Source organism: Ochotona princeps, chromosome 16 (assembly GCF_030435755.1).
Source record: "Ochotona princeps isolate mOchPri1 chromosome 16, mOchPri1.hap1, whole genome shotgun sequence".
NCBI classification, from domain to species: domain Eukaryota; kingdom Metazoa; phylum Chordata; class Mammalia; order Lagomorpha; family Ochotonidae; genus Ochotona; species Ochotona princeps.
This window is the reverse complement of record NC_080847.1, coordinates 8,342,907-8,361,040: the sequence shown is the minus strand read 5'-3', so window position 1 is coordinate 8,361,040 and position 18,134 is coordinate 8,342,907. Positions and strand designations below refer to the sequence as shown.

The window sequence follows — 18,134 nt, the reverse complement described above, 5'->3', positions numbered from 1 at the left end:
GCTGTTGCTGCCCAGCAGATACAGCAGCAAGACACAAACGTCCAGCCACATTCGGCATTCTGTCTGATGCAGCAGAGGAGGAGGGGTACCCTGTGAAAGAGTCCTGAAATGAGACAGGACCAAGCTGCAACTGGTCACTGTCTCCCTGCAGAGGTGGGGATCTGCTGACTTAGCAGTTGAGACATCATTTTAGCTTTGGTGTTCTGCAGGCAGGTTTACACTGTGGTCTTGTTTTTGGTCTCAATCCATCACCGACTCAGAATGACCTTGTGTGATGCTGTGAGACTGTTTATCCTGAATAGTAAAACCATTCTGGCTCTCAGCTGAGAGCAGCTGGAAGCTACTTCATGTTCCTCACTGTCCTTTACTTCATGCTTGCTATGTATCAGTCACTGCTCCTAGGCTTGAACACGCATCCCTGACTATTTTTTCACAGTTACCTTGCAAACACAGGCAGCAGCCGGCTTCCCTTTACACATAAAATACTTGCATCTGTTAGAAGTCCAGTAACTTGCCTGTGGCCTCACAGTGAAGAATGGAGGTTATTTATTGCAGAGATAATTAGGCGATTAAACAAACACACAAAAAAATGACAATTTTTGTGCATGAAGCTAAGATGGAAATGGTTGAGGACAACCAGAAAGATTTGTGTATCTGAGGCATTTGGGACGTAACTTAAGCAAAGGATAGGAATGCCAGGGCTGGGTTTCCTTGGGGCGAGTGGGATCTAGGAGGCATTTGCAGCCCACAGCAAGTAGAAGCAGTGAACAGTGAAACGGGGAGAGTAAAACCATCAGTGTAATTGGAACAAGAGCACAGGGATAAGGAACTTTTAAAAGTCAGGAGGCAAGACTGAGGGTGCCAGACCAGGGTGGGAGGACACAAGATGTAGGGGATAGGTATACTTGACTTGATCCAGGAATCATTCCAAGCAGAGAGGTGTATGTAATGACAGTGAGTGTATATAAAGCTTTCCGCATCAAATATTCATTTATTTATACTGCAAACTCTTATTGAGTGTTGTAACACAGCAGTTGATATATGCAGGGGGCTCCAGCATCAGTAGGTCCCTTTACCTTTTATGGAAAATGTCAGTCTTACAGCTTGACCTGCAAGCAGGGCCTCATAACCCTCCAACCTGTCTCAGGAAACCTGAGAATGGAGTCCCCTGGGCCCACAACAAAAGGTACAGTAACCCCTTCATGGGCAAATGGCATGGCTTTATGTGATAGGTGATACTTGAGCCAGGAATGCAGTTTCCAAGTAGAAAAATCAATGGATGATGTCAGGGTGAGGGGTATAGAAGATGAAGACATGAAAGATGAAGACAGAGAAAGATGGTTGGATGTGACAGTAGAATATTAGTGATCGCTGAGGTGCCGAAGTCAGGAGAACTGTGCAACTGGGGATTTCAATCACAGGAAGTTAGATTAGTGAAGATGCGATGAGCAGAAGCAGTGGCCATTTCCCCCTTTGCAAGGATACAGGACAGAGGGTGTGTGAGAAAGGAAATGAAGCTTTGGAATGTGGATGTGGCACACCAAGTAATTGGAATAAGGACATTCATGTCTACTATTGCGAATTTCTGGGAGCAGAATTTATAGTAAATGCTACCTACCTAATGATAGCAGTAAACAACCAGAAATAGTAAGACCTGGCAAGAAAATATGAGTGTTATTGTCTAGCCCTAAAGCTGTCATTTCATGAAGAAGTGTTGTGGTTATAATTGCTGCATTTTATACACACAGATATGCATGTATGTATGTATGCTGGGAGGAGAGGCTGAGGTTTTGTTATATAAGACACTTTAACATGGAACCGGAGTGTAGAAACCTTGTCGGGCGTGCGTCAGAGAATGCCGAAGGCCAGTCCGTGCAGTGTTGCATGGCACTGCACCCTGTTAGGCACAGACACTGAGGCGGCTCTCAACTCCAGCTGCCATACTTCCAAGGATACCCACATGTGTGTCCTTTATACCCCTGTTCAGAATGACTGGAATATTTGACTATTGACAGATTAGCTGGATGGTTATCATAGCTGGTGACTGTATGAGTAACGCAAGGTGTTCCCCTAGAGTAATACTAGTCTACACTCTAATGTGCAGTATCTAAATGCTTCTCTATCCCACATTCATGGTAACATACAGCTTGCTGACTGGCCTTTTATGCACAGAGTTATACATTATCTTTTTGTGTAATATATTGGGTCCATTTTGTGCTTGTTTGTTTTTCCTGTCTCATTTTGCAACTATGTGGCCTAGGATATGCTGTCTCACCATTCTAAATTTCATCTCCTATGTCTAAATTGAGGAAAAGTTAAATATCTTGCTTAGAAAGGTCAGAGAATCAGTCAAGTCTACATAGTGATTCGTATTAGGTCTGAAAAGTTATGAACTTTCAAAAGGAGTTACCTGTATTTGTTTTTTTTTTTTCTTCCTGGATTTGATTTTAAAATATGATTCCTCACAAGGGTATGTTTAGACAGTGGTTACAACATTGCATGGTAAAAAAAATGGCCCATAATCAGGATTGGCGGTGTTCTTGTGAGGCCCCTGGGACCCATGGGGGGTTGAGATTGAAAGCCTGCCCAGCTGATGGTCTCCAGGAAATTGATACTGTCCAGGACAAAGGGAGTTTCATTAAGAAAAGAGATCAACATTAGATGGGAAAGGAATATATTTTGTTTTCCTTTTGTATTTTCAGTTGTGTGTATAAGTTATATAATCACATAATTTATACGTTACTCAATGGAGGAAACTTTTTTAGAAAAAGGCAAACTAATTTTATCGTTTAACAAAACCATTGTTAAAACTTTGATACTGAATCATTTTCCTTTCTTATTGTATTTAACTTCAAATAAGCTTAGAAGTATGCTGATCACACAGTCATGTTTCATACTTAAGTGATGAAGAATGCATGCTAATTTTTCAATACTCTGCAAAAATCACCATTTTAATTGCTTCATAATATTCCATCAAGTACATGTGCCAGAGTAATTATGTTTTAGTGCTCTGGACTTGAAAGTAATTCAGTGTCATTAAAAATGTATAGCATTAATTACAAATTATTTTAATCAAATGAGTTCAGACGTGCTAATATATCTTAGCATAAGCCAGTGTGCTTAATAATCTCGTATATGGTATTTGACCAGCCCCGTAGGCAGTAAACATCCCAGGCATTATCTTCAAACAGTCTTGTGAGCTCAACGACCTTGATGTCACTGTGTTCTACAGAATGACCAAGGCTGTGTGTTCAAGAATTCACCTTCGTTCTGATCTTTGTGTGAGTTAATACGGGAGATTTCCTGAAGTTTCCCTGTGTGCATATGCTATGCAATGATCAAGTCAGGCTGATTAATGTGTTCTTCTCCTCAAATATTATTTCTTTGGGATGGAAACATTTAAAATCCACCCATTTAGCAATTCGGAAACATATTATAAATTGTACCTCACAAATGTATGCAATTATTATTTGTCAGTTAAAAATGAAATTAAATCTAAAAGAGCAAAAGTTGTATCACTCGCTACAAGAGCATGTCAAAATGGCCAAGAGAGTAACTTTAAAATATGCGTTTCACTGAAGATAAATTATACACTGAAGATAAATTATAACCACCCCACCTTTAGTGTACTCTTCTTGGTTGACCTCTTTAACTCAAAGACCAATAAAGGAATGTGATTCATTAAAAAATCAGTAGTGAGTCTTCATTCTGCAGTACACTTTTAAACACAGTGTATTCTCCTGAAATGAAATAGCTTAAATTAAGGCTGAAGGGCTGGATTTGAATCTCTCGGAAAATGCATGTGTTTAAAAAATGTGATTATTGATTCGTGTCTTTTCCCTTTTTTGTTTTTTATTAGTTAGGCTAGTGTGGTGTCAATTTTTCTGATTCTTTGATTCATCTAGCTCTTTGATTTGATTTGATTCTTGCTCTTTGATTCATTGAACTTACCTATTGTTCTTTTAGTCTCCTGTTTGCAACAAAAATGGTCCCAACTAGAGACCATTATGCCTGGTGAAACAAGTCAATTCCAAAGGGACAAATATAATTTGATCTCTTTGACGTAAAGCAACATTCATATAAAATACAAAACAAACAGATATATAGGTGAACAGGCATATTTATATGCTCTTATAGTTGAGCTATAGATTGGAGACCAGCATGTTAGGAAGTGAAGATACAGTACCGTAGGTTTCTCTACTCCCAAATTTAAGGAGGACTCCCAGAGAAACAGTTAAATATACCTATATGTTGCTACATTTCCTATCTTTGCCTAGGCCTACAATGCCATGATGAATTTAAATAGCAGCGTATCTAATCTTGTAACTCTTACTAAAGGACTGTACTGCTTTATAGAGAGGAAATAAGAAGCGGGGGGAAATGGGGAGAGGAAAGGGGAGGGAGAGAGGGAAATCCCTATACCTACAAAAATGTGTCATGGGAAACAGTAAAATTAGTTTACAAAAAAATATTGGTGGAATTCACCCATGAAGGCAAAATTAATAAATAAATATGATTAATGACCCTTAAAATGACACACAAATATTTGGTTTCTTTCCCTAAGACTTTCTCAAAATTTTTATCCACCTTAAAGAATAACATGTGAAGTTATGTGGCATAATAATTAGATCCGTTTGCAACTTAAGATTTAATACTGATACAAAAATCGAGGATGACTATATATAAGCCGTCATCCTTTGATCTATAGAAATCTGTAGAACTTACAAGAAAGTCACTGTGCTAAAGGATTTCATACTGAGTACAGTTACTAATAATGCCACATATACTGCCAGGATGCTGAAAGAATTCATTTTTAATGTCCTCAGCACAAAAGATAATAATTGGTAACATGATGATGAATGTGTTCATTAGCTCGATGGACTCTTTGTACTGTGTGTCATAGATCACATCACGTGGCACCACATAAATACACATAATCGTTTTGTCAATTAGAAATAAATGCATTTAAAGAACCTACTATAATTATATAGTAAAATACATATATACCAAATAAGGAAAATAATTATAATTTTTTGAACTGAATAGAAAGTCTTAGAATTCAGAGATAACCCAAATGTAGCTGTTATTAATGAACTTTCATTAGCATTGCTGTGCTTTTCAGAATGATGCTGTAATGTTTAAAGCTCATTTCAAACATAACGTTAGTCTATTCTGGAGGTCATGATAAAGCTACATTAACAGTTGTAATTGCTTTTTCCCCATGGTAGTTCATATCTGACCAAAACTGTCAAACAAAATAAAATAGTGAGTTGCAACTAATTTATAAATATGCTAGTTTGATCCATGCAGAGCATGTAAATTGTCCCCAAAGTAAATATTTTTTTTTGTGGTTAAAGAATGTGACTTATTCCTTGTCTGGGGGCCATTGCATCTGTACGTGAGCTCTAGAACTGAGACTGGGACACTGCACCCACCAGCACACTTGAGAGAGTGGCATCTGGTAGCATTCTTAGGGGTCTCCCTCACTAGGGCACTGCACCCACAGACTTGCTCAAGAACTGGAGCTGGAGGCAGGCCAAGCCATACTGCTGTTATCTGCCAGCAGATATGAGAGCCAGGTCTAAGGACCATCTTGGTTGGGGTTCTTGGAGGTCTCCCCAACTAAATTGCTGCACCCGATCCCTGGTCTCAGGGAAAATCCCATGGACACATGGTCCAGCCATGGAGTACATATTGCAAAACTGGACCTCCTTTGTTGCTGACACCCAAGCAAGGATAAGCACATACCCAGTTGCACATGAACAAGACAGCCTGCTCCTCTAATCTGACAAAAGAATTCAAGTACCTCCTCGGAGAGAGAAAAGAGAAGCAAGATGAACAACACTTTTGGCCTAGTTCTGCAGCGAGCACCTGAGTGTAGGGATACACTGAGGTAGACAGCCAACAGGCTTTAGATGGCATATCTGGTACCAGGAAGGCAACAACTTCTCAGAGCAATCAAGACCATTCTAGTAACATCATAGGACATTCTTCCCCCACAGGTGTCCCTAAGGCAACACCACGGTACCATCTTCAGCCCCTGGCATTAATGGAGTCTGACAGCCAGGAGCAGCCCGCCCAACCCTTTCCTGACCTCTGTGGACACAAGAGGGAAGGTGGAAACATTTCTCTCCTCTACCTCCAGCCCCAACCCTGGCTCTTGCCATCCCAATCAGTGGCACACACGGGTCTGCGAGCCCCTCATCTTTGTAATAAGCATTTTAAAATTAAATGAAAGTGAAAGAAAATTTAAAGAGAATGTGTCTTATTGAAACTGAAAATTCTATCAAACATTTAGCATATAACTAAATGAAAGTAGTTGGGTTTTTTTGTTGTTATTTTTATGGGTTTTTGTATGTGTGTTGGGGAGTTGGTGTTGAGAGCTATTAAATTAACTAGTTGCATCAAAATAAGTAACCTTCTTACCTGTCTACAGGAAATGCTCAAGATAAATACCTGTCACGAGTAAAGAAATGTTATAAAGGAGATTATTATTTTATAAATATGCTAAATTCCTTACATGTATTATTTTAGTTAATCTTCACAGTGTCTATTATCTGCATGTGTTGTAAACACAACACGTGAGGGAGTAGCAGAGTGAATCCCGTGCGTGCATTCGTCAGCCCGATGACCATGAACCCATGATCAGTTGTCCCGAGGCATTTCCTCTCCCCAGCGCACTCTGAATTATTTTGAAGGAACTGTAAAATTCCTACTGTTTCATCCTTAAATGTTTCTGTGCATGTTTCTGATAGGTGAATTTCCATTAATGAACTGGAAAGTTGGATTTTATTATTCCTAAACAAAGACTGGAACTTTCCAAAGACCTCAGGAAAGAAATAGTTGAACTGTTGAGCCTGTTCTCTGAGCATGTACAGAACAGAGTCCAGTCTTCTGCTCAATCAAGACTGGAGTCCCTGAGATACAGTAAAGGCTCACATGCTGAGAGAAGATATTTATTCCTACCCTTACAGAGCCATGCTTTTCGAACCTGAGGGAACAAAGCCAGAATAGGTCATTGTGTCAATTATCCCTTTATTCATTATGGTTCCACTTGTGGTCCAAGAATTTGTGACCGTTCTGAAAGAATCAAAGGAAAACTTGAGTGCATGGAACAATAAACTCTACATTTGATGTGACATTAAGATAAATGTCATTTAAGCATAAAATAATAAGCCTGGGTACCGTGTTTTTGGAATGCTAGTACAGTTTGTCCTCACATTCATTCTGTTTAAATTTTTCTGTTGAGAGCAGCCAGACTTATTATCTGGTTCCTTACTAAAATACTTATGGTTATTTCATGTATTATGAATAATGCAGTTTCTCAAAGTTCAAATAAGCAGATTTTAAATTAAAATATGCATCCAGTATCATTAAAACCACATGAAAAATGTTTAATAACCTGACTTCAGAGATTGCACACAAATATCTGTAAAAGTTATCTGTGTCTAAATTGATTCCACACCTTTAAAACCCTTTTCAAATGTTAATCAGCTAATCTCAGTTGTATTGAAACAGAAACAATGTGGATCTTTAGGAACTGCTAGTTGCTGCATGGAGCTATAATTACACCGACTGAAGTATAATTTCCAAAATTTGTATGCAAAGGCAAACTAGTTTAAAAGGAAATAAAACTGCATTAGAGAAATTAAAGCTGTTTTTTATTTAAGTAACTTATCTAGGAAGTATTTTCTTGATGTCTTTTGCCTTTAGGTTAAAAATATGGTCAAATAAAACCAAGTAAGTATTTGGTTTTGTATCTCAAATGAAGTTGTTACTTCAGTCAAGGTGTATTTAGAGGAGTTGCAATTTGTTTTAATTTTCTTTAAAGATGAAACACATATATTTACTCTGATATAATGCTGAAAAACATGTACTTATACATATACATATACATATACATATACATATACATATACATATACCAGTCACCACATAGTATCCCATTTGATGCACTTTTTTTGGTCTGTTAAAATTAAAAAAAAATTAAATGTTTGAAAAAAATTAAATCTTTAAAAATCAGACTGGCCAATTCTCTGTGGCTGATACAGTCACCACACACACCACAGAAACAGGTGCACTTGCTCCTTAATATAAAACAGGCACTTGTTAATCTCCAGCTTATGGAATTCACCCTTCAAACTAAGTGTTTCTAATCTTGAATTCTAGATAGAGAAACTGAAGTTTAGGGATCTCTCTGGTTCCTTGGCAGTTGAGTGGTAGATTCCCATCTATGGAGAACAGGATTATCTTTTTTAAATTCCAGGTCAAAGTAAAGGTCAGTTCCAAGGTTTGGACAGGTATCTACTTTCTTCAGAGAAACTGGGAAAAGGTAGGATCCATGCTTCACACATTGTTGGAATAATGATGACTAGTGCTGGAAAACAAGTTTGGCTCCAAAGATAAAAGAGATAGTTGTCTGAACATTGGATGAATGAGTTTGTGTCATCTGGGTTGAAGAGATGTCCCAGCCTCAAACATATGAGCATTAGAAATGAAGCGAATGTGTAGTTTTCTTTATTTTGTTTTTGTTCTGTTTATCTGTATCAGGATACTCCTGGGTCTATGAGACATTTATTGGGTTGTTTTGTTGCTTTGTAATACCCAGCAGTATTTCAAAAGGCAATGCAAGTAGGCAGGTGTTATTATTGATTGAAATAAAAATTGGGCACCAGCCCCTGTCACCTGGGGTCTGCTGCGTCCATTTATGCATCTTTCTGTGTGGCGAGGAATAAGTTAAGAAAGCCTGCACATTTCTGCTGCTTGATTATATGATTTCTAAATCAAGCAGACTCAATTTTGGCTTTTTATGTAATGAAACTTTAATTGTGTGACCGAATTGTACAGAATTTCAATGTCAATGTTATATTTTTTTGTCTATGTGTTCTAAAAGTGGTTGGTAAAATTTTGAAGTCAGTAGCAACTTTTAAAACAATGCTGTGGAGTTTCTTTGCACCTGTGAACTCACTCTCCTTGTTACTGTTAGCGACACCTTGGGGATTACCCCGTTTCTCTTACTGGCTTCTGGGAAAGTGTCCTTAGGATGTATAGGCGTATACAGGGGTCAGCAGCAACACAGTGTGCATAATATTTACAAAACCACCATATACACTACAATAGGAAATGTACTATCAGGTACACTGAATGTGCTTTGATAGTGTAATTAAGTCTCTGACAATAGATGGCGTCAGTGGTGGAAATCAGAGATGTTTGACGCTAAAACTCCAAGGAACAGTCAGAGTTGACTGAACTCTATTCATGGTTGTTTTAAAAATATATATATATATATTTATTTGAAAGTCAGAGTTAGCGTGAGAGGAAGAGAGGCAAGGAGAGAGGGAGAGCTTCCATCCACTCCTGTAGGTAGTGATCCAGCTTGGGCTGTATGAGACTGAAGCCAGGAGCCATTAACTCTGTCCGGGCCTCCTGTGTGGGTGGTGGGTTCGAGGACTTAGGCAGTCTTGCACTGCTTTCCCAGAAGTTTGCAGGGAACTGGATGGGAAGTGGAGCTGCTAGACTAAAACTGGCACCGATGTTGGATGCTAGCAAGGCTGACGGTGGCTTAACTTGCTGCACCCCTATCAGAACATTTCATATGTTCCAAATTTGCAACTAAAATGTAGTAAAATATGTATTTCCATCTTGTCTGCTTGGAAATATTGATTAATTTTGAATCTCTTACATGTTAAAGTTTCAACTTAGGAAAATACTTAGAGAGTTGTGGAATAAGTGAATGACATTTTAAAACATTCTGAAAACTAATGTATTAGAGTGATTGTATTAAAATATTGATAGAATATAGAGGTGAGTGTCAAATAATTTACTTTAAATTTCATGATGTTCCTACTTGGGAATTCAGAAATCTTATTTTGGCCCTGAACAATAGTTTTATTTTAATGGTAGTGGCCGTAAGAATGCCATTATCCTTTGTAATATTTATGGTAAAATGAAAGATGTGCTAACTTTATGGCATAATGCATGATAAATTATATGGTATCTAAAACCTGAGTTGAAAGGTACTTCTTGTGGTATGCTTAATGATCTATAGAAAAGCACAAAAGTAAAAAATACAATTTTAATGAGGTCTTCTTTAAATTTGTTTCTTGTTGCTTTTGGACATGTACATGCAAAGTTAAATCTTCAGTGAATGTGTGTGGTTTTTTTGTTTTGTTTTTTTGAAACAGTGGGGATGTGATTCTTTTGCACAGTGGGCACAATTATTTTCACCTAACTTTTTCTGTTGAAAAAGATGAAAGACATATCTGTGTGCAGCTCATTGAATTATCAGAGTAGACATGCCTAGTAAATATTACCTGGGCCAAGATATTGTAGGATTTCAATCCTTTCTTCTATGTCTTTTCTGTTGGCTACCACCTCTCCCCATTCCCCACAGGGTTGTGCTGATGACTGCTAATGCTATAAGATCAGTTCTGCCTGCTTTCAATTAGATACAAAAGGAATTATACTGTAAGATTATTGGATGCTTGACGTTTGGGTTAACATTGTTTGGTGAAGTACATCCCTGTTGTTTATATGGGCACAATTGATTTATTTTCATCACTTTAGAAAATGGTATTGTATAAATATATCCCAGTGTGTTTGCCCCTTCTGTAAGTGGACCTGTGAATTTTACCTTGAGACTGTTACAAATAACACTCCATGTGCATGTCTTTGAGTACCTGCAACACTGCTCTTGTTTCTGTCAGCTGTTTTCATTGGAATAGAATTCTCAGCTCATAAAGGAGGTATATGTTTAATTTGAGTAGAAAATGCGTGATCATTTTTATGGAGATTGTATCAATTTACACATTCAACTCTCTATAAATTTTCCTGACTCTGCTCTAGGTACAATCACGCAACCTATGAATAAGGCAGTATTATTTCTTCGTTTCCAATCCTGCCATTACAGACAAACATTTTTCTTACCTGATCATACTAATTGGAATATTAACTACACGTTCAGTGAAAACATCTGTGCAGAACACCCTTGTCTGCAGTGCAGCCTCACAGCCGCTGTCGGTACTTCCTATCATGTCTGACACTTGCTGTGAGATTTCTGTAGGTAGGATTTTCAGATTTAGAACTTTCCTATTTGGCTGAGTTTTAACCATTTGTCAATATTGAATTTAATCATGACTCTTTCCAGACCTATTAAGAAGACCATGCTTTGTGTTTATCATTCATTTTAGAGACACACTGACTTTAATTACTTCAGGTATTTCTTTAGCTTTATTTCTCTTTTTTTCTGATACTCCATTTTACTGGAATATCACACTTTCTGTAATTGTCTCATTGTTGCTGTGTGACATGAGGAAGTGAGCACATTTTTTGGTAGTACAGTTAAACTTGAGCATTTCATTGAACCTTCATCTCAAAACTCATTCTCGCAAGTGATCTGTCTTGCTTTGCTTGGCACAATGCTGTTTCATATAGATAGGTCTCAGCTCAGACTACCACCGTGTCAGCTCTCATGATTCCTAGCGTAGTAGCTTGTCTTGATGATGAATCATTTGGGCTGTTGTAATAAAGGACTCTAACTGGGCAGATCACACAGGAGAGATTCGTGACTTCAAGTTCTGGGGGCCAGAAGTTCCTGGCTCAAGCTAATGGTTGATTTGGTTGCTGGTTAGGCTTTGCTTGGTAGTTTGCAGATGACTACCTTTCTGCTGAATCTTCACATGGCACAAAGAAGATATTGGGCCTTCTTTGGTTCCAGGGGCACCAATGCCCTCCTGAAGGCGCCACCCTTATGATCCATGGAAGCCTAATTACCTCCCAAAGGCTTCTTTTTCAAAGACCATCTCATGAATTTTGAGGGGACATAATCCATTTCACAGCACTGTACAATTGCATTTTTCCAACGGGATCAGCAAAAAATCATTGGCTTTCACTTTGTCCAGATTTTTCTTGTACAGGGTAACATGTGTGAACATTTATGGATACTGTAAAACTTCATGGTAATTCACAAAGTGTTCCATATTTAAAGAAAAAAACATCAGTTTCTTATGGTAGAAAGATCTTTTGAAATATATACATAGTTTTTTTCCTATAATACCTTTTCTAGAAGCTTTTTGAAAACTTCTTTTATACACACAGATATGTCTGTACACAAATATACATATATTTCCCCTTGTGTTTTATTATTTTCCATCGTATATGGAATGATAAATAAGAAAAAAATTTAATAGGTGACTTGTGACCTGGAAGGATAGGTTTGTAGGGTGCGGTTTCATTTCGTTCTGTGGATGACGGAGGGTGCTAGCCTTCCCTGACTGCCTCACCACAGTTTCACAGATGGAGACGCGGGAAGCTGAGCTCTAACCCGTGACAGGTTTTCTCTTACTTAGCCTTTTCTGAGCCTGGAGACCTTCTCAACTGTTACACATACCTGTTGATGCCGCTCAGAATTCTGATCCAGACCTTTATTCCTCCCATAATCCTGTGGGGTTATCTAGAATTCTGCTCACCTTCTGTTCCTCCCTTTCCAGCTCCCTTTAGTTCTCACCAAGGACAGAGAAGAAGCAGCGGAGGGCTCTGGGTTTGCTGCTGTCAGAATCTCGGCTGTTTTAGTGTCTTTTTAGTTCTCCAATCTATTTTATTTTCATTCCTATAGGTGGATTGTTTAGAATTTCCTAGTTTAGCACTACCATAATAGAATTTTTAATAGTTAAAAGTGTTTTCTAGCTCGATAAAAGCGAAGTCTTCCACAGAATTGAACATATAATTCTCTAATAGAAATGCAGACTTTATTACCTGCCCATGTATCTTTCATATGAGAATTTATTGCTTATTTGTACAATATTTGCAGCCTTTAGATGGTTATCTTTTACATGCTTTTTGCCTGTTGCTGTGTCATCTTCCTGCCTTTAAAATTCCAAACTCCTATCAAAGGGTCCAAATGGCATATTTCACAACTTATATCTCGTGTACTCTAGTATAAATGGCATATGAAAACTCACTGAACTGTTGTTAGTGATTTAGTGCCCCTGTAAAACATATATTGAAGACACTGAATCTTTTTGTGAAGTTATTATAGAAACTGATTGAACATTAATAAAATTTTATTCTCATTTTGAAAATTGAGATTTATTATATATGCAGATCAAAGCTTTCTGATTTGATTATAGAACTATTGTTGCTGTTTCTCCATTACAATAAATGAATTATATTCACATTCAAGAATGAGTTAACTTTTGTAGATAGCAAATGCTCAAAAGTTGTTCTAAGGAGGGATAATGTTAGTAAATTAGCCTTATTTCAACAGTTCTTATTTTTCTGTTTCCCCTTTCTGTCACTGTAAAGATTTGTAGCTGACATCATAAAGTGAAGGAGTGGTTTCCATTAGCCAGTGTGTGTCTGTGACTTACTTATTATCCTACAGGTCAGCTGACAATGTCAACATGAGTAGTCCTTGGCTGTCAGTCATGTGTAGGTGACACACAGTTCATCAGAATTCCAATTAGAGATGTCAGTAGTGTCAAAGGGATTTTTATGTTTGTCGTTTGGTGGGCTGACTTTCTACTGATGCCACTGTTTATTTGGCTGGAGAAAGACTGATTTATATGTAATTACAGAGTTTGCTGTGTAACTGCGTGTAACAATCCCATTTTCAGATTTATTACAGCTCCTTAGGCATTGCCATATGGGCATTTTCTTCTATACATCTTGGCTTTTATACGTGAGCTGCTCAATTAATATTTGAAGGAGAAATTAGTGCTATTATACCTCTTCATAAACTTCAGACTCACTTTAGAAATACTTAAAATCCTGTGAGAAATTTTAATTCATTAATTCTAAATTATCTTGGTTAAGCTACATTTCTATACCATCTATGAGCACTTCATTGGATTTCGGAATGATCAAATCTAACAAACAAATCATTAAGTCTTTGATTTTTATCATGTAGGACACATAACCTTCAAAAATTCTAAGATGAAATACATGAAATCTGCTCTCTTTAATAAAAATTTTAACAAGACATAACCTTAACTTTACTTCTAGATATTTCATATATTTTATGGCATAATAATGAATTTCTTTATATTCTTTATTTATTACTAGGTTGCTATTTATATGCAAGAGTTTCATTAATTGTTGAACCCTTGTTTTCTATGTTTACTTTCCGTCAAGCTTGAGGAAATGTGATTTGAGCAAATAATATTTTTAGGTACAAAGTCAACTGGTGGAGCTGAGTCCAAGTTTAGCAATCGTCTAAGTTATATTATTCTCCAACGTATAAAATATTTTAAATATAAATTATAGAAAAAAAGACAAAAAACTTCAGACACATCAAGTTTCCTCTGGGGTAGGTTGTTTGCTTTCATAGTCTGTTAGAGTGAGGTCCTTTGAAGGCTTAGATAAATTAGAGACTATGGATTCAGAAGGGCCTGGAATTAAACCCTTACTTTCCACCTTCTGGCATGTCACCTCTGTAATTTTCATTTTCCTATCTTGTAAAGTGGGTACAAAAATAGTGACTTTAGATGGTTGGTATAAATATTAAAGCCATATCCTATGTCTCAGTTGTATCTAGTGCTTGCTGAACCAGAAACTTTTAAATTGAAGGCAGGGTGCTTGCTAACATCAAACATGTTTGCCTCTCGTTAGGCTCTGCATGCCTGACACCAAGCTTCAGGTTTTGAGGTTCCAAGTGCAAAGTGTGGATAGGACATTGGTCAAGAGGGGTCTTCAGAAATGGGATTAGGTTGACCCTTTGCCCCTTCCATCCTGTGAGGACACAAAAGAAGGTAGATGACATTCAACTAGCAAACGGGCCCTAAGCAGACATCACATTTTCTGGCACCTTGATCTTAAGCCGCCCATATTTCAAATGTGGATAAAGTTCAGGATTCTGTTATGGGAACCCAAACAGACAAAAAGGATGGTGTACTTCTATCCTTGAAATAGTTTTTTCCCACATCTTTTCTCTCTCTAGAAAGTTTTGTAGGTAACAAGGAGAAAAAGAGTAGGCTGTATCCACAAACCAAAACAGTGTTCCAAGAGTGAGCCAGAGATCTAAAATACAGGGTCAAACTGAAATGCCTCAGAAATGCAGATTTTAGGGACCTACCAAAGGATCTGTTTGGTCAAGTGTAGAACCCAGAAATCTGCATTCAAAAAGGTGTGCACAATAATCCAGAAACATACCCGTGTCACTCTGAGAATAGCCTCTTAGGCGAAGAAAATACATTTGGAACTTGATAACAAATATAGGCTTTTCATTCATAAATTAAAGCATTATCCACCTCAAGCCTCATTTATAAACATTCTGAGGAAATTTCCACTACATATTGAAATCCAAAGAAAAAGTTTGATTATCTTGTGTGTTAACATTTAGCACAAGTCAAATATAATAATGCAAGTATTATCGATCAGTTCAGTTTAGTATAATAAGTGTAATGATGCATATTTTCCAAAGTGACATTGACATTAGAAACCTACAAGAGAATTTCAGTAAGCTCATGGAGAATGAAGTAAGAACAGGTGCTGGGAACATCCACATCCCATGTTAAAAGGCCTGAATTCATCTGCTAGCTCCTCCTTTAATAATAAATTCCTGCTAATATAGAATAGACTTTTCTTACCAAATCCTTAGTGGAAAAAAGAATGGACAGTGGAACAGGATGGGGGCAGCAGGTGATGGGTGATAGTTGAAGTCTTTGGGTTTGTGCTGCCCACGTAGGAAGCCCAAGCTGAGTTCCAGGTTCCTGGCTTCAGTCTGGCCCAACCCCAGTTGTGGACATCTGGAAAGGAAACCAGCAGGTGGAAGGCAAAACTCTCTTCTGTGCCTTTTTTTAAATACATACATAAATGAATAAATAAATAAATAAAATTGGTGCAAAAATACCTGAAATCCATGTCGAAGACGATTTTGATAATGTATCTTTTACATGATCTTTTTGAAGATATCTCATATGCATATTTTTTGAATTCATTTGCACCAAAAACAAAAACTACCTTGTCCTTTGATTTCATTCTCCAAGAGATTTTTGAAGTACTGACATGTTTAAGTTACTCAAGTTGATAGTAAGTAGTACTTTTGTCCTTTTTTTAAACACTGCACTCCTCCCACCCTATTTCCACAAACCCATCAGAGATCATTTTTATCATTTTGATTGTGTGAGTAAACAGTTTGATGACTTATATAAACTATGTATCTTCAAAATCTGTGTATCTAAAATGCAGACATCAGAGTGAAGAGAATGAGAGTGAGAACAAGAGCAAGGAAGTGAGAGAGAAAAAGAGAGAGGTGTCTTCCATTTGCTGATCTACTGTCCAAATGATTGTAATAGATAGGGCTGGAACAGGTTTGAAGCCAGTAGCCAGAAACTCCATATAGCTGAGTAGATCATCTGCTGTCTTCCCAAGTACATGAGCAGGAAGGAGGATCAGAAGTGAAGTAGCCAGGCCTTCCTTGAATTGGCACTGTGCACTGGGACACCAGCTCCCGAAGTGGGTGATCTGAACCCCGAAACTACCATGCCAGTCCCAAACTACGTACCTTAAATTTCTTCCTCGTGTTTCCCAAAGTCAAGTAACTCGTGAATGGATCAGTGTGTAATGAAACATTGCTGCTTACAGACTTTCCCATTCTGTTGATCTGTTGTCACTGTTTTTATTTTTCCCCTGCTTCCTTTAATGCTGAAAAGATTTAGAGGCATCTATCCAACACTACGGGCTTATGTTAATTTTGAAATGTTTGCAATGTTTCAGAGGATTATCTCATTAATCGTCTCGCTGTTCCCTCTGCAAGAAATTCTAATTAGAGATTATATTGGCCTGACAGTGAGATGGAATGAAAAATATAAGAATATTTTAAAAGTCCAGAAAATGGAATTAAAACATGAGTGTATTTTGTTGCCAAAAAATTGAAATCTATCTTTAGTTTCTTAAAATACACTTTCCATGATTTTTTGAAAATGCTTACATACATGATTTTGATTTTTCCTGAAAGATTGACTTATCTCTTAACTCCGTCATTTCCATCAAGCCCTGAAACATTCTCATGTAAGAGATTGATTAGACAGCCTGTTGCTATGGATTGGAACTAAACATCTTCAGGTGGGTCCCAGTGCACATCACCTTGGTGTGAAGCGTTTGTATGGACTTCTACAAACACACTCATATGCATTCAAGTGCCACACACATGTGCACATACCCACTTGCCTAGGATCTGAGCACTTGATGTTTCATGTGTAGGTGCAGTCCACATTTGGGAAACAGTGCCCCACATCAGCCATTTAAAAGGAAGCATTGGGCTTCATGAAACATCCAATATTTAGGTTAATATTTCTGATTTCCATGATGGAGACATGGAAAGGGTGGTATATAGAGATGGATTTCAATTAGTGGAATTGTGTCATATAGAGAACAGCTGATCTTTCTTACAAAGCCCTTAACAAAAACAGTGGAACAAGATATAGGTCTTTAGAAGGTTTGGGGTTATCATAGTCCAAATTTGTGTGTGCGATGATTCTGTTTCTGTGCTAGCAAACATCAGAATAGAAATGTGCTGTGCGCACCATGACAACAGGTATCAAAAGTGACAGTAAATGAGTTCTGTTGTGACCGAATGTCTCTGAGACAACCTGAACAATTACATTCGTCACTGGTGATAGAATGCAAGTGTGCGTATTAGTCAACATGCTCTGAGAAGTAACATGAACTTTTTGGCTCAAGTGTTAGATGCTGTCGTTTGTGGGTTTTGCAGGTGAGTCACATGTTAGGTAGACGCATCTTGATATTGTGCAAGGACATGGCTCTTGTCTTACTGTATAATGGTTTTGCAAACACCACAAGTTTCTTTTTTCACCTTTCTGACCTTAAATTTCCTCATCTGCAATTTCTGCTGCCTTAGCATCTGTCCCCAGGTCTCAAGCTTTCAGATTCTTCAGTCTCTAATTATAGATCTTTCTGAATTCTTACTGTTTCCAGTTTCATGTCACAATATTTTTTCATTCAGCCATGTACAAATGAAATATAACAAGTTGTTATAAGAATGTAGCTTAAATGTTGGGTGATATTTTTGTTTATGTTAATGGGTAATATGAGAAGGTGAAACATCTGTGATTAGTCATAACCTGACTCATTGCAACTTTGCTAAATCAGATCATAGTTTTCTACTATTCTAGAAG

The 18,134-nt window shown here is 37.5% G+C and overlaps 1 protein-coding gene across 3 annotated transcripts in view; it reads left to right on the top strand.

The window, feature by feature from the left end:
- CNTNAP4 (contactin associated protein family member 4) overlaps positions 1 to 18,134 on the top strand; it is a 557,001-nt gene that overhangs the window by 416,630 nt on the left and 122,237 nt on the right. The window lies entirely within an intron of this gene.